Source organism: Microtus pennsylvanicus, chromosome 14, assembly GCF_037038515.1.
Source record: "Microtus pennsylvanicus isolate mMicPen1 chromosome 14, mMicPen1.hap1, whole genome shotgun sequence".
NCBI classification, from domain to species: Eukaryota; Metazoa; Chordata; class Mammalia; order Rodentia; family Cricetidae; genus Microtus; species Microtus pennsylvanicus.
In genome coordinates this window covers 75,950,388-75,973,241 of record NC_134592.1, presented here as the reverse complement: position 1 = coordinate 75,973,241, position 22,854 = coordinate 75,950,388, and positions in this window count along the sequence as shown.

The window sequence follows — 22,854 nt, the reverse complement described above, 5'->3', positions numbered from 1 at the left end:
TGCATTAGGAACACACTGTCTTCACTCTGCATTAGGAACACACAGTCTTCACTCTTCTCTAGGAACACACTGTCTTCACTCTGCTCCATACACATACTTCGCAACTCTGTGTTAGGAACGCACTGTCTTCACTCTGTGTTAAGAACACACTGTCTTCCTTCTGCTCTATGAACACACTGTCTTTACTCTGCGTTAGGAACACATTGTCTTCACTCTTCTCTAGGAACACACTGTCTTCACTCTGCCTTAGGAACACACTGTCTTCACTCTGCATTAGGAACACACTGTCTTCTCTCTGCATTAGGAACACACTGTCTTCACTCTGCTCTAGGAACACACTGTCTTCACTCTGCTCCTTGCACATACACAGCAACTCTGCATTAGGAACACACTGTCTTCACTCTACGTTAGGAACATACTGTCTTCCCTCTACTATAGGAACACACTCTCTTCACTCTGCTTCATGCACATACACCACAACTCTGCGTTAGGAACACACTGTCTTCACTCTGCATTAGGAACACACTGTCTTCACTCTGCATTAGGAACACACCGTCTTCACTCTGCATTAGGAACACACTGTCTTCACTCTTCTCTAGGAACACACTGTCTTCACTCTGCTCCATACACATACTTCGCAACTCTGTGTTAGGAATGCACTGTCTTCACTCTGTGTTAAGAACACACTGTCTTCATTCTGCTCTATGAACACACTGTCTTCACTCTGCTCCATGCACATACACCACAACTATGCGTTAGGAACACACTGTCTTCACTCTCTGTTAGAAACTCTCTGTCTTCATTCTGCTCTAGGAACACACTATCTTCACTCTGCGTTAGGAACATACTGTCTTCACTCTGCTCTAGGAACACACTGTCTTAACTATGCATTAGGAACACACTGTCTTCACTCTGCATTAGGACCACACTGTCTTCACTCTGATCTAGGAACACACTGTCTTCACTCTGCTCCATGCACATACATCGCAACTCTGCCTTAATAACGCACTGTCTTCACTCTAAGTTAAGAACACACTGTCTTCACTCTGCTCCATGCACACACTTCGCACCTCTGCATTAGGAACGCACTGTCTTTACTCTGCGTTAAAAACACACTGTGTTCATTCTGCTCTACGAACAAACTGTCTTCACTATGCATTAAGAACACACTGTCTTCACTCTGCTCTAGGAACACGCTGTCTTCACTCTGCTAGATGCACATACACCGCAACTCTGCGTTAGGAAAACACTGTCTTCATTATGCGTTAGGAACATACTGTCTTCACTATGCGTTAGGAACACACTGTCTTAACTCTGCTCTAGGAACACACTGCCTTCACTATGCGTTAGGAACACACTGTCTTCAACTCTGCATTAGGAACACACTGTCTTCACTCTGCGTTAGGAAAAAACTGTCTTCACTCTGCTCTAGGAACACACTGTCTTCACTCTGCTCCTTGCACGTACACAGCAATCTGCGTTAGGAACACACTGTCTTCACTCTCCGTTAGGAACATACTGTCTTCCCTCTACTATAGGAACACACTCTCTTCACTCTGCTTCATGCACATACACCACAACTCTGCGTTAGGAACACACTGTCTTCACTCTGCATTAGGAACACACTATCTTCACTCTGCTTTAGGAACACACTGTCTTCACTCTTCTCTAGGAACACACTGTCTTCACTCTGCTCCATACACATACTTCGCAACTCTGCGTTAGGAACACATTGTCTTCACTCTTCTCTAGGAACACACTGTCTTCACTCTGCTTCATGCAAATACACCACAACTCTGCATTAGGGACACACTGTCTTCACTCTGCATTAGGAACACACTGTGTTCACTCTGCATTAGGAACACACTGTCTTCTCTCTGCATTAGGAACACACTGTCTTCACTCTGCTCTAGGAACACACTGTCTGCACTCTGCTCCATGCACATACACCACAACTATGCGTTAGGAACACACTGTCTTCACTCTGTGTTAGGAACTCTCTGTCTTCATTCTGCTCTAGGAACACACTATCTTCACTCTGCTTTAGGAACATATGTCTTCACTCTGCTCTAGGAACACACTGTCTTAACTATGCATTAGGAACACACTGTCTTCACTCTGCATTAGGACCACACTGTCTTCACTCTGATCTAGGAACACACTGTCTTTACTCTGCTACATGCACATACATCGCAACTCTGCCTTAGGAACGCACTGTCTTCACTCTAAGTTAAGAACACACTGTCTTCATTCTGCTATACGAACACACTGTTTTTACTCTGCGTTAGGAACACATTGTCTTCACTATGCGTTAGGAACACACTGTTTTCACTATGCGTTAGGAACACACTGTCTTCACTCTGCATTAGGAACACACTGTCTTCACTCTGCATTAGGAACACACTGTCTTCACTCTGTGTAAGGAACACACTGTCTTCATTCTACTCTAGGAACACACTGTCTTCACTCTGCTTTAGGAACATACTGTCTTTACTCTGCTCTAGGAACACACTGTCTTAACTCTGCACTAAGAACACACTGTCTTCACTCTGCATTAGGAACACACTTTCTTCACTCTGATTTAGGAACACTGTCGTCACTCTCCTCTAGGAACTCACTGTCTTAACTCTGAATTAGGAACACACTGTCTTCACTGCTCTAGGAGCACACTGTCTTCACTCTGCTCCATTCACATACTTCGCAACTCTGCATTAGGAACGCACTGTATTTACTCTGCGTTAAAAACACACTGTCTTCATTCTGCTCTACGAACACACTGTCTTCACTATGCGTTAGGAACACACTGTCTTCACTCTGCTCTAGGAACACGCTGTCTTCACTCTGCTCGATGCACATACATCGCAACTCTGCGTTAGGAAAACACTGTCTTCACTATGCGTTAGGAACATACTGTCTTCACTATGCGTTAGGAACACACTGTCTTCACTATGCGTTAGGAACACACTGCCTTCACTATGCGTTAGGAACACACTGTCTTCACTCTGCATTAGGAAAACACTGTCTTCACTCTGCGTTAGGAAAAAACTGTCTTCACTCTGCTCTAGGAACACACTGTCTTTACTCTGCTCCTTGCACATACAAAGCACCTCTGCGTTAGGAACACACTGAATTCACTCTGCATTAGGAACACACTGTCTTCACTCTGCATTAGGAACACACTGTCTTCACTCTTCTCTAGGAACACACTGTCTTCACTCTGCTCTAGGAACACACTGTCTTCACTCTGCGTTAGGAAAAAACTGTCCACTCTGCTCTAGGAACACACTGCTTCACTCTGCTCCTTGCACATACAAAGCAACTCTGCGTTAGGAACTCACTGTCTTCACTCTGCATTAGGAACACACTGTCTTCACTCTGCATTAGGAACACACTGTCTTCACTCTGCTCTAGGAACACACTGTCTTCCCTCTGCGTTAGGAAAACACTGTCTTCACTCTGCTCTAGGAACACACTGTCTTCACTCTGCTCCTTGCACATACACAGCAACTCTGCATTAGGAACACACTGTCTTTACTCTACGTTAGGAACATACTGTCTTCCCTCTACTATAGGAACACACTCTCTTCACTCTGCTTCATGCACATACACCACAACTCTGCGTTAGGAACACACTGTCTTCACTCTGCATTAGGAACACACTGTCTTCACTCTGCATTAGGAACACACTGTCTTCACTCTGCATTAGGAACACACAGTCTTCACTCTTCTCTAGGAACACACTGTCTTCACTCTGCTCCATACACATACTTCGCAACTCTGTGTTAGGAACGCACTGTCTTCACTCTGTGTTAAGAACACACTGTCTTCCTTCTGCTCTATGAACACACTGTCTTTACTCTGCGTTAGGAACACATTGTCTTCACTCTTCTCTAGGAACACACTGTCTTCACTCTGCCTTAGGAACACACTGTCTTCACTCTGCATTAGGAACACACTGTCTTCTCTCTGCATTAGGAACACACTGTCTTCACTCTGCTCTAGGAACACACTGTCTTCACTCTGCTCCTTGCACATACACAGCAACTCTGCATTAGGAACACACTGTCTTCACTCTACGTTAGGAACATACTGTCTTCCCTCTACTATAGGAACACACTCTCTTCACTCTGCTTCATGCACATACACCACAACTCTGCGTTAGGAACACACTGTCTTCACTCTGCATTAGGAACACACTGTCTTCACTCTGCATTAGGAACACACCGTCTTCACTCTGCATTAGGAACACACTGTCTTCACTCTTCTCTAGGAACACACTGTCTTCACTCTGCTCCATACACATACTTCGCAACTCTGTGTTAGGAATGCACTGTCTTCACTCTGTGTTAAGAACACACTGTCTTCATTCTGCTCTATGAACACACTGTCTTCACTCTGCTCCATGCACATACACCACAACTATGCGTTAGGAACACACTGTCTTCACTCTCTGTTAGAAACTCTCTGTCTTCATTCTGCTCTAGGAACACACTATCTTCACTCTGCGTTAGGAACATACTGTCTTCACTCTGCTCTAGGAACACACTGTCTTAACTATGCATTAGGAACACACTGTCTTCACTCTGCATTAGGACCACACTGTCTTCACTCTGATCTAGGAACACACTGTCTTCACTCTGCTCCATGCACATACATCGCAACTCTGCCTTAATAACGCACTGTCTTCACTCTAAGTTAAGAACACACTGTCTTCACTCTGCTCCATGCACACACTTCGCACCTCTGCATTAGGAACGCACTGTCTTTACTCTGCGTTAAAAACACACTGTGTTCATTCTGCTCTACGAACAAACTGTCTTCACTATGCATTAAGAACACACTGTCTTCACTCTGCTCTAGGAACACGCTGTCTTCACTCTGCTAGATGCACATACACCGCAACTCTGCGTTAGGAAAACACTGTCTTCATTATGCGTTAGGAACATACTGTCTTCACTATGCGTTAGGAACACACTGTCTTAACTCTGCTCTAGGAACACACTGCCTTCACTATGCGTTAGGAACACACTGTCTTCAACTCTGCATTAGGAACACACTGTCTTCACTCTGCGTTAGGAAAAAACTGTCTTCACTCTGCTCTAGGAACACACTGTCTTCACTCTGCTCCTTGCACGTACACAGCAATCTGCGTTAGGAACACACTGTCTTCACTCTCCGTTAGGAACATACTGTCTTCCCTCTACTATAGGAACACACTCTCTTCACTCTGCTTCATGCACATACACCACAACTCTGCGTTAGGAACACACTGTCTTCACTCTGCATTAGGAACACACTATCTTCACTCTGCTTTAGGAACACACTGTCTTCACTCTTCTCTAGGAACACACTGTCTTCACTCTGCTCCATACACATACTTCGCAACTCTGCGTTAGGAACACATTGTCTTCACTCTTCTCTAGGAACACACTGTCTTCACTCTGCTTCATGCAAATACACCACAACTCTGCATTAGGGACACACTGTCTTCACTCTGCATTAGGAACACACTGTGTTCACTCTGCATTAGGAACACACTGTCTTCTCTCTGCATTAGGAACACACTGTCTTCACTCTGCTCTAGGAACACACTGTCTGCACTCTGCTCCATGCACATACACCACAACTATGCGTTAGGAACACACTGTCTTCACTCTGTGTTAGGAACTCTCTGTCTTCATTCTGCTCTAGGAACACACTATCTTCACTCTGCTTTAGGAACATATGTCTTCACTCTGCTCTAGGAACACACTGTCTTAACTATGCATTAGGAACACACTGTCTTCACTCTGCATTAGGACCACACTGTCTTCACTCTGATCTAGGAACACACTGTCTTTACTCTGCTACATGCACATACATCGCAACTCTGCCTTAGGAACGCACTGTCTTCACTCTAAGTTAAGAACACACTGTCTTCATTCTGCTATACGAACACACTGTTTTTACTCTGCGTTAGGAACACATTGTCTTCACTATGCGTTAGGAACACACTGTTTTCACTATGCGTTAGGAACACACTGTCTTCACTCTGCATTAGGAACACACTGTCTTCACTCTGCATTAGGAACACACTGTCTTCACTCTGTGTAAGGAACACACTGTCTTAATTCTACTCTAGGAACACACTGTCTTCACTCTGCTTTAGGAACATACTGTCTTTACTCTGCTCTAGGAACACACTGTCTTAACTCTGCACTAAGAACACACTGTCTTCACTCTGCATTAGGAACACACTTTCTTCACTCTGATTTAGGAACACTGTCGTCACTCTCCTCTAGGAACTCACTGTCTTAACTCTGAATTAGGAACACACTGTCTTCACTGCTCTAGGAGCACACTGTCTTCACTCTGCTCCATTCACATACTTCGCAACTCTGCATTAGGAACGCACTGTATTTACTCTGCGTTAAAAACACACTGTCTTCATTCTGCTCTACGAACACACTGTCTTCACTATGCGTTAGGAACACACTGTCTTCACTCTGCTCTAGGAACACGCTGTCTTCACTCTGCTCGATGCACATACATCGCAACTCTGCGTTAGGAAAACACTGTCTTCACTATGCGTTAGGAACATACTGTCTTCACTATGCGTTAGGAACACACTGTCTTCACTATGCGTTAGGAACACACTGCCTTCACTATGCGTTAGGAACACACTGTCTTCACTCTGCATTAGGAAAACACTGTCTTCACTCTGCGTTAGGAAAAAACTGTCTTCACTCTGCTCTAGGAACACACTGTCTTTACTCTGCTCCTTGCACATACAAAGCACCTCTGCGTTAGGAACACACTGAATTCACTCTGCATTAGGAACACACTGTCTTCACTCTGCATTAGGAACACACTGTCTTCACTCTTCTCTAGGAACACACTGTCTTCACTCTGCTCTAGGAACACACTGTCTTCACTCTGCGTTAGGAAAAAACTGTCCACTCTGCTCTAGGAACACACTGCTTCACTCTGCTCCTTGCACATACAAAGCAACTCTGCGTTAGGAACTCACTGTCTTCACTCTGCATTAGGAACACACTGTCTTCCCTCTGCATTAGGAACACACTGTCTTCACTCTGCTCTAGGAACACACTGTCTTCCCTCTGCGTTAGGAAAACACTGTCTTCACTCTGCTCTAGGAACACACTGTCTTCACTCTGCTCCTTGCACATACACAGCAACTCTGCATTAGGAACACACTGTCTTTACTCTACGTTAGGAACATACTGTCTTCCCTCTACTATAGGAACACACTCTCTTCACTCTGCTTCATGCACATACACCACAACTCTGCGTTAGGAACACACTGTCTTCACTCTGCATTAGGAACACACTGTCTTCACTCTGCATTAGGAACACACTGTCTTCACTCTGCATTAGGAACACACAGTCTTCACTCTTCTCTAGGAACACACTGTCTTCACTCTGCTCCATACACATACTTCGCAACTCTGTGTTAGGAACGCACTGTCTTCACTCTGTGTTAAGAACACACTGTCTTCCTTCTGCTCTATGAACACACTGTCTTTACTCTGCGTTAGGAACACATTGTCTTCACTCTTCTCTAGGAACACACTGTCTTCACTCTGCCTTAGGAACACACTGTCTTCACTCTGCATTAGGAACACACTGTCTTCTCTCTGCATTAGGAACACACTGTCTTCACTCTGCTCTAGGAACACACTGTCTTCACTCTGCTCCTTGCACATACACAGCAACTCTGCATTAGGAACACACTGTCTTCACTCTACGTTAGGAACATACTGTCTTCCCTCTACTATAGGAACACACTCTCTTCACTCTGCTTCATGCACATACACCACAACTCTGCGTTAGGAACACACTGTCTTCACTCTGCATTAGGAACACACTGTCTTCACTCTGCATTAGGAACACACCGTCTTCACTCTGCATTAGGAACACACTGTCTTCACTCTTCTCTAGGAACACACTGTCTTCACTCTGCTCCATACACATACTTCGCAACTCTGTGTTAGGAATGCACTGTCTTCACTCTGTGTTAAGAACACACTGTCTTCATTCTGCTCTATGAACACACTGTCTTCACTCTGCTCCATGCACATACACCACAACTATGCGTTAGGAACACACTGTCTTCACTCTCTGTTAGAAACTCTCTGTCTTCATTCTGCTCTAGGAACACACTATCTTCACTCTGCGTTAGGAACATACTGTCTTCACTCTGCTCTAGGAACACACTGTCTTAACTATGCATTAGGAACACACTGTCTTCACTCTGCATTAGGACCACACTGTCTTCACTCTGATCTAGGAACACACTGTCTTCACTCTGCTCCATGCACATACATCGCAACTCTGCCTTAATAACGCACTGTCTTCACTCTAAGTTAAGAACACACTGTCTTCACTCTGCTCCATGCACACACTTCGCACCTCTGCATTAGGAACGCACTGTCTTTACTCTGCGTTAAAAACACACTGTGTTCATTCTGCTCTACGAACAAACTGTCTTCACTATGCATTAAGAACACACTGTCTTCACTCTGCTCTAGGAACACGCTGTCTTCACTCTGCTAGATGCACATACACCGCAACTCTGCGTTAGGAAAACACTGTCTTCATTATGCGTTAGGAACATACTGTCTTCACTATGCGTTAGGAACACACTGTCTTAACTCTGCTCTAGGAACACACTGCCTTCACTATGCGTTAGGAACACACTGTCTTCAACTCTGCATTAGGAACACACTGTCTTCACTCTGCGTTAGGAAAAAACTGTCTTCACTCTGCTCTAGGAACACACTGTCTTCACTCTGCTCCTTGCACGTACACAGCAATCTGCGTTAGGAACACACTGTCTTCACTCTCCGTTAGGAACATACTGTCTTCCCTCTACTATAGGAACACACTCTCTTCACTCTGCTTCATGCACATACACCACAACTCTGCGTTAGGAACACACTGTCTTCACTCTGCATTAGGAACACACTATCTTCACTCTGCTTTAGGAACACACTGTCTTCACTCTTCTCTAGGAACACACTGTCTTCACTCTGCTCCATACACATACTTCGCAACTCTGCGTTAGGAACACATTGTCTTCACTCTTCTCTAGGAACACACTGTCTTCACTCTGCTTCATGCAAATACACCACAACTCTGCATTAGGGACACACTGTCTTCACTCTGCATTAGGAACACACTGTGTTCACTCTGCATTAGGAACACACTGTCTTCTCTCTGCATTAGGAACACACTGTCTTCACTCTGCTCTAGGAACACACTGTCTGCACTCTGCTCCATGCACATACACCACAACTATGCGTTAGGAACACACTGTCTTCACTCTGTGTTAGGAACTCTCTGTCTTCATTCTGCTCTAGGAACACACTATCTTCACTCTGCTTTAGGAACATATGTCTTCACTCTGCTCTAGGAACACACTGTCTTAACTATGCATTAGGAACACACTGTCTTCACTCTGCATTAGGACCACACTGTCTTCACTCTGATCTAGGAACACACTGTCTTTACTCTGCTACATGCACATACATCGCAACTCTGCCTTAGGAACGCACTGTCTTCACTCTAAGTTAAGAACACACTGTCTTCATTCTGCTATACGAACACACTGTTTTTACTCTGCGTTAGGAACACATTGTCTTCACTATGCGTTAGGAACACACTGTTTTCACTATGCGTTAGGAACACACTGTCTTCACTCTGCATTAGGAACACACTGTCTTCACTCTGCATTAGGAACACACTGTCTTCACTCTGTGTAAGGAACACACTGTCTTAATTCTACTCTAGGAACACACTGTCTTCACTCTGCTTTAGGAACATACTGTCTTTACTCTGCTCTAGGAACACACTGTCTTAACTCTGCACTAAGAACACACTGTCTTCACTCTGCATTAGGAACACACTTTCTTCACTCTGATTTAGGAACACTGTCGTCACTCTCCTCTAGGAACTCACTGTCTTAACTCTGAATTAGGAACACACTGTCTTCACTGCTCTAGGAGCACACTGTCTTCACTCTGCTCCATTCACATACTTCGCAACTCTGCATTAGGAACGCACTGTATTTACTCTGCGTTAAAAACACACTGTCTTCATTCTGCTCTACGAACACACTGTCTTCACTATGCGTTAGGAACACACTGTCTTCACTCTGCTCTAGGAACACGCTGTCTTCACTCTGCTCGATGCACATACATCGCAACTCTGCGTTAGGAAAACACTGTCTTCACTATGCGTTAGGAACATACTGTCTTCACTATGCGTTAGGAACACACTGTCTTCACTATGCGTTAGGAACACACTGCCTTCACTATGCGTTAGGAACACACTGTCTTCACTCTGCATTAGGAAAACACTGTCTTCACTCTGCGTTAGGAAAAAACTGTCTTCACTCTGCTCTAGGAACACACTGTCTTTACTCTGCTCCTTGCACATACAAAGCACCTCTGCGTTAGGAACACACTGAATTCACTCTGCATTAGGAACACACTGTCTTCACTCTGCATTAGGAACACACTGTCTTCACTCTTCTCTAGGAACACACTGTCTTCACTCTGCTCTAGGAACACACTGTCTTCACTCTGCGTTAGGAAAAAACTGTCCACTCTGCTCTAGGAACACACTGCTTCACTCTGCTCCTTGCACATACAAAGCAACTCTGCGTTAGGAACTCACTGTCTTCACTCTGCATTAGGAACACACTGTCTTCCCTCTGCATTAGGAACACACTGTCTTCACTCTGCTCTAGGAACACACTGTCTTCCCTCTGCGTTAGGAAAACACTGTCTTCACTCTGCTCTAGGAACACACTGTCTTCACTCTGCTCCTTGCACATACACAGCAACTCTGCATTAGGAACACACTGTCTTTACTCTACGTTAGGAACATACTGTCTTCCCTCTACTATAGGAACACACTCTCTTCACTCTGCTTCATGCACATACACCACAACTCTGCGTTAGGAACACACTGTCTTCACTCTGCATTAGGAACACACTGTCTTCACTCTGCATTAGGAACACACTGTCTTCACTCTGCATTAGGAACACACAGTCTTCACTCTTCTCTAGGAACACACTGTCTTCACTCTGCTCCATACACATACTTCGCAACTCTGTGTTAGGAACGCACTGTCTTCACTCTGTGTTAAGAACACACTGTCTTCCTTCTGCTCTATGAACACACTGTCTTTACTCTGCGTTAGGAACACATTGTCTTCACTCTTCTCTAGGAACACACTGTCTTCACTCTGCCTTAGGAACACACTGTCTTCACTCTGCATTAGGAACACACTGTCTTCTCTCTGCATTAGGAACACACTGTCTTCACTCTGCTCTAGGAACACACTGTCTTCACTCTGCTCCTTGCACATACACAGCAACTCTGCATTAGGAACACACTGTCTTCACTCTACGTTAGGAACATACTGTCTTCCCTCTACTATAGGAACACACTCTCTTCACTCTGCTTCATGCACATACACCACAACTCTGCGTTAGGAACACACTGTCTTCACTCTGCATTAGGAACACACTGTCTTCACTCTGCATTAGGAACACACCGTCTTCACTCTGCATTAGGAACACACTGTCTTCACTCTTCTCTAGGAACACACTGTCTTCACTCTGCTCCATACACATACTTCGCAACTCTGTGTTAGGAATGCACTGTCTTCACTCTGTGTTAAGAACACACTGTCTTCATTCTGCTCTATGAACACACTGTCTTCACTCTGCTCCATGCACATACACCACAACTATGCGTTAGGAACACACTGTCTTCACTCTCTGTTAGAAACTCTCTGTCTTCATTCTGCTCTAGGAACACACTATCTTCACTCTGCGTTAGGAACATACTGTCTTCACTCTGCTCTAGGAACACACTGTCTTAACTATGCATTAGGAACACACTGTCTTCACTCTGCATTAGGACCACACTGTCTTCACTCTGATCTAGGAACACACTGTCTTCACTCTGCTCCATGCACATACATCGCAACTCTGCCTTAATAACGCACTGTCTTCACTCTAAGTTAAGAACACACTGTCTTCACTCTGCTCCATGCACACACTTCGCACCTCTGCATTAGGAACGCACTGTCTTTACTCTGCGTTAAAAACACACTGTGTTCATTCTGCTCTACGAACAAACTGTCTTCACTATGCATTAAGAACACACTGTCTTCACTCTGCTCTAGGAACACGCTGTCTTCACTCTGCTAGATGCACATACACCGCAACTCTGCGTTAGGAAAACACTGTCTTCATTATGCGTTAGGAACATACTGTCTTCACTATGCGTTAGGAACACACTGTCTTAACTCTGCTCTAGGAACACACTGCCTTCACTATGCGTTAGGAACACACTGTCTTCAACTCTGCATTAGGAACACACTGTCTTCACTCTGCGTTAGGAAAAAACTGTCTTCACTCTGCTCTAGGAACACACTGTCTTCACTCTGCTCCTTGCACGTACACAGCAATCTGCGTTAGGAACACACTGTCTTCACTCTCCGTTAGGAACATACTGTCTTCCCTCTACTATAGGAACACACTCTCTTCACTCTGCTTCATGCACATACACCACAACTCTGCGTTAGGAACACACTGTCTTCACTCTGCATTAGGAACACACTATCTTCACTCTGCTTTAGGAACACACTGTCTTCACTCTTCTCTAGGAACACACTGTCTTCACTCTGCTCCATACACATACTTCGCAACTCTGCGTTAGGAACACATTGTCTTCACTCTTCTCTAGGAACACACTGTCTTCACTCTGCTTCATGCAAATACACCACAACTCTGCATTAGGGACACACTGTCTTCACTCTGCATTAGGAACACACTGTGTTCACTCTGCATTAGGAACACACTGTCTTCTCTCTGCATTAGGAACACACTGTCTTCACTCTGCTCTAGGAACACACTGTCTGCACTCTGCTCCATGCACATACACCACAACTATGCGTTAGGAACACACTGTCTTCACTCTGTGTTAGGAACTCTCTGTCTTCATTCTGCTCTAGGAACACACTATCTTCACTCTGCTTTAGGAACATATGTCTTCACTCTGCTCTAGGAACACACTGTCTTAACTATGCATTAGGAACACACTGTCTTCACTCTGCATTAGGACCACACTGTCTTCACTCTGATCTAGGAACACACTGTCTTTACTCTGCTACATGCACATACATCGCAACTCTGCCTTAGGAACGCACTGTCTTCACTCTAAGTTAAGAACACACTGTCTTCATTCTGCTATACGAACACACTGTTTTTACTCTGCGTTAGGAACACATTGTCTTCACTATGCGTTAGGAACACACTGTTTTCACTATGGGTTAGGAACACACTGTCTTCACTCTGCATTAGGAACACACTGTCTTCACTCTGCATTAGGAACACACTGTCTTCACTCTGTGTAAGGAACACACTGTCTTAATTCTACTCTAGGAACACACTGTCTTCACTCTGCTTTAGGAACATACTGTCTTTACTCTGCTCTAGGAACACACTGTCTTAACTCTGCACTAAGAACACACTGTCTTCACTCTGCATTAGGAACACACTTTCTTCACTCTGATTTAGGAACACTGTCGTCACTCTCCTCTAGGAACTCACTGTCTTAACTCTGAATTAGGAACACACTGTCTTCACTGCTCTAGGAGCACACTGTCTTCACTCTGCTCCATTCACATACTTCGCAACTCTGCATTAGGAACGCACTGTATTTACTCTGCGTTAAAAACACACTGTCTTCATTCTGCTCTACGAACACACTGTCTTCACTATGCGTTAGGAACACACTGTCTTCACTCTGCTCTAGGAACACGCTGTCTTCACTCTGCTCGATGCACATACATCGCAACTCTGCGTTAGGAAAACACTGTCTTCACTATGCGTTAGGAACATACTGTCTTCACTATGCGTTAGGAACACACTGTCTTCACTATGCGTTAGGAACACACTGCCTTCACTATGCGTTAGGAACACACTGTCTTCACTCTGCATTAGGAAAACACTGTCTTCACTCTGCGTTAGGAAAAAACTGTCTTCACTCTGCTCTAGGAACACACTGTCTTTACTCTGCTCCTTGCACATACAAAGCACCTCTGCGTTAGGAACACACTGAATTCACTCTGCATTAGGAACACACTGTCTTCACTCTGCATTAGGAACACACTGTCTTCACTCTTCTCTAGGAACACACTGTCTTCACTCTGCTCTAGGAACACACTGTCTTCACTCTGCGTTAGGAAAAAACTGTCCACTCTGCTCTAGGAACACACTGCTTCACTCTGCTCCTTGCACATACAAAGCAACTCTGCGTTAGGAACTCACTGTCTTCACTCTGCATTAGGAACACACTGTCTTCCCTCTGCATTAGGAACACACTGTCTTCACTCTGCTCTAGGAACACACTGTCTTCCCTCTGCGTTAGGAAAACACTGTCTTCACTCTGCTCTAGGAACACACTGTCTTCACTCTGCTCCTTGCACATACACAGCAACTCTGCATTAGGAACACACTGTCTTTACTCTACGTTAGGAACATACTGTCTTCCCTCTACTATAGGAACACACTCTCTTCACTCTGCTTCATGCACATACACCACAACTCTGCGTTAGGAACACACTGTCTTCACTCTGCATTAGGAACACACTGTCTTCACTCTGCATTAGGAACACACTGTCTTCACTCTGCATTAGGAACACACAGTCTTCACTCTTCTCTAGGAACACACTGTCTTCACTCTGCTCCATACACATACTTCGCAACTCTGTGTTAGGAACGCACTGTCTTCACTCTGTGTTAAGAACACACTGTCTTCCTTCTGCTCTATGAACACACTGTCTTTACTCTGCGTTAGGAACACATTGTCTTCACTCTTCTCTAGGAACACACTGTCTTCACTCTGCCTTAGGAACACACTGTCTTCACTCTGCATTAGGAACACACTGTCTTCTCTCTGCATTAGGAACACACTGTCTTCACTCTGCTCTAGGAACACACTGTCTTCACTCTGCTCCTTGCACATACACAGCAACTCTGCATTAGGAACACACTGTCTTCACTCTACGTTAGGAATATACTGTCTTCCCTCTACTATAGGAACACACTCTCTTCACTCTGCTTCATGCACATACACCACAACTCTGCGTTAGGAACACACTGTCTTCACTCTGCATTAGGAACACACTGTCTTCACTCTGCATTAGGAACACACCGTCTTCACTCTGCATTAGGAACACACTGTCTTCACTCTTCTCTAGGAACACACTGTCTTCACTCTGCTCCATACACATACTTCGCAACTCTGTGTTAGGAATGCACTGTCTTCACTCTGTGTTAAGAACACACTGTCTTCATTCTGCTCTATGAACACACTGTCTTCACTCTGCTCCATGCACATACACCACAACTATGCGTTAGGAACACACTGTCTTCACTCTCTGTTAGAAACTCTCTGTCTTCATTCTGCTCTAGGAACACACTATCTTCACTCTGCGTTAGGAACATACTGTCTTCACTCTGCTCTAGGAACACACTGTCTTAACTATGCATTAGGAACACACTGTCTTCACTCTGCATTAGGACCACACTGTCTTCACTCTGATCTAGGAACACACTGTCTTCACTCTGCTCCATGCACATACATCGCAACTCTGCCTTAATAACGCACTGTCTTCACTCTAAGTTAAGAACACACTGTCTTCATTCTGCTCTACGAACACACTGTTTTTACTCTGCGTTAGGAACACATTGTCTTCACTATGCGTTAGGAACACACTGTTTTCACTATGCGTTAGGAACACACTGTCTTCACTCTGCATTAGTAACCCACTGTCTTCACTCTGCATTAGGAACACACTGTCTTCACTCTGCTCTAGGAACACACTGTCTTCACTCTGCTCCATGCACATACACCGCAACTCTGCGTGAGGAACACACTGTCTTCACTCTGTGTAAGGAACACACTGTCTTCATTCTGCTCTAGAAACACACTGTCTTCACTATGCGTTAGGAACACAATGCCTTCACTATGCCATAGGAACACACTGTCTTCACTATACGTTAGGAACACACTGTCTTCACTATGCGTTAGGAACACACTGCCTTCACTATGCGTTAGGAACACACTGTCTTCACTCTGCATTACGAAAACACTGTCTTCACTCTGTGTTAGGAAAAAACTGTCTTCACTCTGCTCTAGGAACACACTGTCTTCACTCTGCTCCTTGCACATACACCACAACTCTGCGTTAGGAACTCACTGTCTTCACTCTGCATTAGGAACACACTGTCTTCACTCTGCATTAGGAACACACTGTCTTCACTCTGCATTAGGAACACACTGTCTTCACTCTGCTCTTGGAACACACTGTCTTCACTCTGGTCCATGCACATACTTTGCAACTCTGCATTAGGAACGCACTGTCTTCACTCTGCGTTAAGAACACACGGACTTCATTCTGCTCTATGAACACACTGTCTTCACTCGGCATTAGGAACACACTGTCTTCACTCTGCTCTAGAAACACACTGTCTTCACTCTGCTCCATGCACATACACCACAACTCTGCGTTAGGAACACACTGTCTTCACTCTGCATTAGGAACACACTGTCTTCACTCTGCATTAGGAACACACTGTCTTCACTATGCGTTAGGAACACAATGCCTTCACTATGCTGTAGGAACACACTGTCTTCACTCTGCGTTAGGAACACACTGTCGTCACTCTGCGTTAGGAACAAACTGTCTTCACTCTGCTCTAGGAACACACTGTCTTCACACTGCTCCTTGCAAATACAGCGCAACTCTGCGTTAGGAAAACACTGTCTTCACTCTGCGTTAGGAACATACTGCCTTCACTCTGCTTTAGTAACACACTCCCTTTACTCTGCTTCATGCACATACATCACAACTCTGCGTTAGGAACACAGTGTCTTCACTCTGCATTAGGAACACACTGTCTTCATTCTGCTCTAGGAACACACTGTCTTCACTCTGCGTTAGGAACATACTGTCTTTACTCTGCTCTAGGAACACACTGTCTTGACTCTGCATTAGGAACACACTGTCTTCACTCTGCATTAGGAACACACTGTCTTCACTCTGATTTAGGAACACTGTCGTCACTCTGCTCTAGGAACTCACTGTCTTAACTCTGAATTAGGAACACACTGTCTTCACTGCTCTAGGAACACACTGTCTTCACTCTGCTCATGCACATACTTCGCAAGTCTGCATTAGGAACGCACTGTATTTACTCTGCGTTAAAAACACACTGTCTTCATTCTGCTCTACGAACACACTGTCTTCACTATGCGTTAGGAAAACACTGTCTTCACTCTGATCTAGGAACACCGTGTCTTCACTCTGCTCGATGCACATACACCGCAACTCAGCGTTAGGAAACACTGTCTTCACTATGCGTTAGGAACATACTGTCTTCACTATGCGTTAGGAACACACTGTCTTCACTATGCGTTAGGAACACACTGCCTTCACTATGCGTTAGGAACACACTGTCTTCACTCTGCATTAGGAACACACTGTCTTCCCTCTGCATTAGGAACACACTGTCTTCACTATGCGTTAGGAACAGACTGCATTCACTATGCGTTAGGAACACACTGTCTTCACTCTGCGTTAGGAACACACTGTCTTCACTCTGCGTTAGGAACACACTGTCTTCACATTGCTCCTTGCAAATACAGCGCAACTCTGCGTTAGGAACACACTGTCTTCACTCTGCTGTACGAACACACTGTTTTTACTCTGCGTTAGGAACACATTGTCTTCACTATGCCTTAGGAACACACTGTTTTCACTGCGTTAAGAACACACTGTCTTCACTCTGCATTAGGAACACACATCTTCACTCTTCTCTAGTAACACACTGTCTTCACTCTTCTCTAGGAACACACTGTCTTCACTCTGCTCCATGCACATACACCACAACTCTGCGTTAGGGACACACTGTCTTAACTCTGCGTTAGGAACACACTGTCTTCACTATGCGTTAGGAACATACTGTATTCACTCTGCTCTAGGAACACACTGTCTTCACTCTGTGTTAGGAACACTCTGTCTTCATTCTGCTCTAGGAACACACTATCTTCACTCTGCGTTAGGAACATACTGTCTTTACTCTTCTCTAGGAACACACTGTCTTCAACTCTTCATTAGGAACACACTCTCTTCACTCTGCCTTAGGAAAAAACTGTCTTCACTCTGCTCTAGGAACACACTGTCTTCACTCTGCTCCTTGCACATACACAGCAACTCTGCGTTAGGAACACACTGTCTTCACTATGCGTTAGGAACACACTGCCTTCACTATGCGTTAGGAACACACTGTCTTCACTCTGCGTTAGGAACACACTGTCTTCACTCTGCGTTAGGAACAAACTGTCTTCACTCTGCTTTAGGAACACACTGTCTTCACACTGCTCCTTGCAAATACAGCGCAACTCTGCGTTAGGAACACACTGTTTTCACTCTGCGTTAGGAACATACTGTCTACACTCTGCTTTAGTAACACACTCTCTTCACTCTGCTTCATGCACATACACCAAAACTCTGCGTTAGGAACACACTGTCTTCACTCTGCATTAGGAACACACTGTCTTCATTCTGCTCTAGGAACACACTGTCTTCACTCTGCGTTAGGAACATACTGTGTTTACTCTGCTCTAGGAACACACTGTCTTTACTCTGCATTAGGAACACACTGTCTTCACTCTTCATTAGGAACACACTGTCTTCACTCTGATTTAGGAACAGTGTCATCACTCTGCTCTAGGAACTCACTGTCTTCACTCTGAAATAGGAACACACTGTCTTCACTCTGCTCAATGCACATACTTCGCAACTCTGCATTAGGAACGCACTGTATTTACTCTGCATTAAAAACACACTGTCTTCATTCTTCTCTACGAACACACTGTCTTCACTATGCGTTAGGAACATACTGTCTTTACTCTGCTCTAGGAACACACTGTCTTGACTCTGCATTAGGAACACACTGTCTTCACTCTGCATTAGGAACACACTGTCTTCACTCTGCTCTTGGAACACACTGTCTTCACTCTGCTCCATGCACATACTTCGCAACTCTGCGTTAGGAACGCACTGTCTTCACTCTGCGTTAAGAACACACGGACTTCATTCTGCTCTATGAACACACCGTCTTCACTCGGCCTTAGGAACACACTGTCTTCACTCTGCTCTAGAAACACACTGTCTTCACTCTGCTCCATGCACATACACCACAACTCTGCATTAGGGACACACTGTCTTCACTCTACATTAGGAACACACTGTCTTCACTCTGCATTAGGAACACACTGTCTTCACTCTGTATTAGGAACACACTGTCTTCACTATGCGTTAGGAACACAATGCCTTCACTATGCCATAGGAACACACTGTCTTCACTCTGCGTTAGGAACACACTGTCTTCACTCTGCCTTAGGAACAAACTGTCTTCACTCTGCTCTAGGAACACACTGTCTTCACACTGCTCCTTGCAAATACAGCGCAACTCTGCGTTAGGAAAACACTGTCTTCACTCTGCGTTAGGAATATACTGCCTTCACTCTGCTTTAGTAACACACTCCCTTTACTCTGCTTCATGCACATACATCACAACTCTGCGTTAGGAACACACTGTCTTCACTCTGCATTAGGAACACACTGTCTTCATTCTGCTCTAGGAACACACTGTCTTCACTCTGCGTTAGGAACATACTGTCTTAACTCTGCTCTAGGAACACACTGTCTTGACTCTGCATTAGGAACACTCTGTCTTCACTCTGCATTAGGAACACACTGTCTTCACTCTGATTTAGGAACACTGTCGTCACTCTCCTATAGGAACTCACTGTCTTAACTCTGAATTAGGAACACACTGTCTTCACTGCTCTAGGAACACACTGTCTTCACTCTGCTCATGCACATACTTCGCAACTCTGCATTAGGAACGCACTGTATTTACTCTGCGTTAAAAACACACTGTCTTCATTCTGCTCTACGAACACACTGTCTTCACTATGCGTTAGGAAAACACTGTCTTCACTCTGATCTAGGAACATGGTGTCTTCACTCTGCTCGATGCACATACACCGCAACTCAGCGTTAGGAAACACTGTCTTCACTATGCGTTAGGAACATACTGTCTTCACTATGCGTTAGGAACACACTGTCTTCACTATGCGTTAGGAACACACTGCCTTCACTTTGCTTTAGGAACACACTGTCTTCACTCTGCATTAGGAACACACTGTCTTCACTCTGTGTTAGGAAAAAACTGTCTTCACTCTGCTCGAGGAACACACTGTCTTCACTCTGCTCCTTGCACGTACACAGGAATCTGCGTTAGGAACACGCTGTCTTCACTCTGCATTAGGAACATACTGTCTTCACTCTACTTTAGGAACACACTCTCTTCACTCTTCATTAGGAACACACTGTCTTCACTCTGCTCTATGAACACACTGTCTTCACTCTGCATTAGGAACACACTGTCTTCACTCTGCTCTAGAAACACACTGTCTTCACTCTGCTCCATGCACATACACCACAACTCTGCGTTAGGGACACACTGTCTTCACTCTACGTTAGGAACACACTGTCTTCACTCTGCATTAAGAACACACTGTCTTCACTCTGCATTAGGAACACACTGTCTTCACTATGCGTTAGGAACACAATGCCTTCACTATGCCATAGGAACACTCTGTCTTCACTTTGCTCTAGGAACACACTGTCTTCACACTGCTCCTTGCAAATACAGCACAACTCTGCATTAGGAACACACTGTCTTCACTCTACATTAGGAACACACTGTCTTCACTCTGGGTTAGGAACATACTGTCTTCACTCTGCTTTAGGAACACACTGTCTTCACTCTGCTCCATGCACATACACCACAACTCTGCGTTAGGGACACACTGTCTTCACTCTGCATTAGGAACACACTGTCTTCCCTCTGCATTAGGAACACACTGTCTTCACTATGCATTAGGAACACACTGCATTCACTATGCGTTAGGAACACACTGTCTTCACTCTCCGTTAGGAACACACTGTCTTCACTCTGCGTTAGGAACACACTGTCTTCACATTGCTCCTTGCAAATACAGCGCAACTCTGCGTTAGGAACACACTGTCTTCACTCTGCTGTACGAACACACTGTTTTTACTCTGCGTTAGGAACACATTGTCTTCACTATGCGTTAGGAACACACTGTTTTCACTGCGTTAAGAACACACTGTCTTCACTCTGCATTAGGAACACACATCTTCACTCTGCTCTAGGAACACACTGTCTTCAGTCTGCTCCATGCACATACACCGGAACTCTGCGTTAGGAACACACTGTCTTCACTCTGTGTTAGGAACACACTGTCTTCATTCTGCTCCAGGAACACATTGTCTTCACTCTGCGTTAGGAACATACTGTCTTTACTCTGCTCTAGGAACACACTGTCTTCACTCTGCATTAGGAACACACTGTCTTCACTCTTCTCTAGGAACACACTGTCTTCACTCTTCTCTAGGAACACACTGTCTTCACTCTGCTCCATGCACATACTTCGCAACTCTGCGTTAGGAACACACTGTCTTCACTATGCGTTAGGAACATACTGTATTCACTCTGCTCTAGGAACACACTGTCTTCACTCTGTGTTAGGAACACTCTGTCTTCATTCTGCTCTAGGAACACACTATCTTCACTCTGCGTTAGGAACATACTGTCTTTACTCTTCTCTAGGAACACACTGTCTTCAATTCTGCATTAGGAACACACTCTCTTCACTCTGCCTTAGGAAAAAACTGTCTTCACTCTGCTCTAGGAACACACTGTCTTCACTCTTCCCTGCACATACACAGCAACTCTGCGTTAGGAACACACTGTCTTCACTCTGTGTTAGGAACATACTGTCTTCCCTCTACTTTAGGAACACACTCTCTTCACTCTGATTCATGCACATACACCACAACTCTGCGTTAGGAACACACTGTCTTCACTCTGCATTAGGAACACACTGTCTTCACTCTGGATTAGGAACACACTGTCTTCACTCTGCATTAGGAACACACTGTCTTCACTCTGCTCCATGCACATACACCACAACTCTGCCTTAGGGACACACTGTTTTCACTCTGCATTAGGAACACACTCTCTTCACTCTGCATTAGGAACACACTGTCGTCACTCTGCATTAGGAACACACTGTGTTCACTATGCGTTAGGAACACACTGCATTCACTATGCGTTAGGAACACACTGTCTTCACTCTGCGTTAGGAACACACTGTCTTCACTCTGCGTTAGGAACAAACTGTCTTCACTCTGCTTTAGGAACACACTGTCTTCACTCTGCTCCATGCACATACACCACAACTCTGCGTTAGGGACACACTGTCTTCACTCTGCATTAGGAACACACTGTCTTCCCTCTGCATTAGGAACACACTGTCTTCACTATGCATTAGGAACACACTGCATTCACTATGCGTTAGGAACACACTGTCTTCACTCTCCGTTAGGAACACACTGTCTTCACTCTGCGTTAGGAACACACTGTCTTCACATTGCTCCTTGCAAATACAGCGCAACTCTGCGTTAGGAACACACTGTCTTCACTCTGCTGTACGAACACACTGTTTTTACTCTGCGTTAGGAACACATTGTCTTCACTATGCGTTAGGAACACACTGTTTTCACTGCGTTAAGAACACACTGTCTTCACTCTGCATTAGGAACACACATCTTCACTCTGCTCTAGGAACACACTGTCTTCAGTCTGCTCCATGCACATACACCGGAAC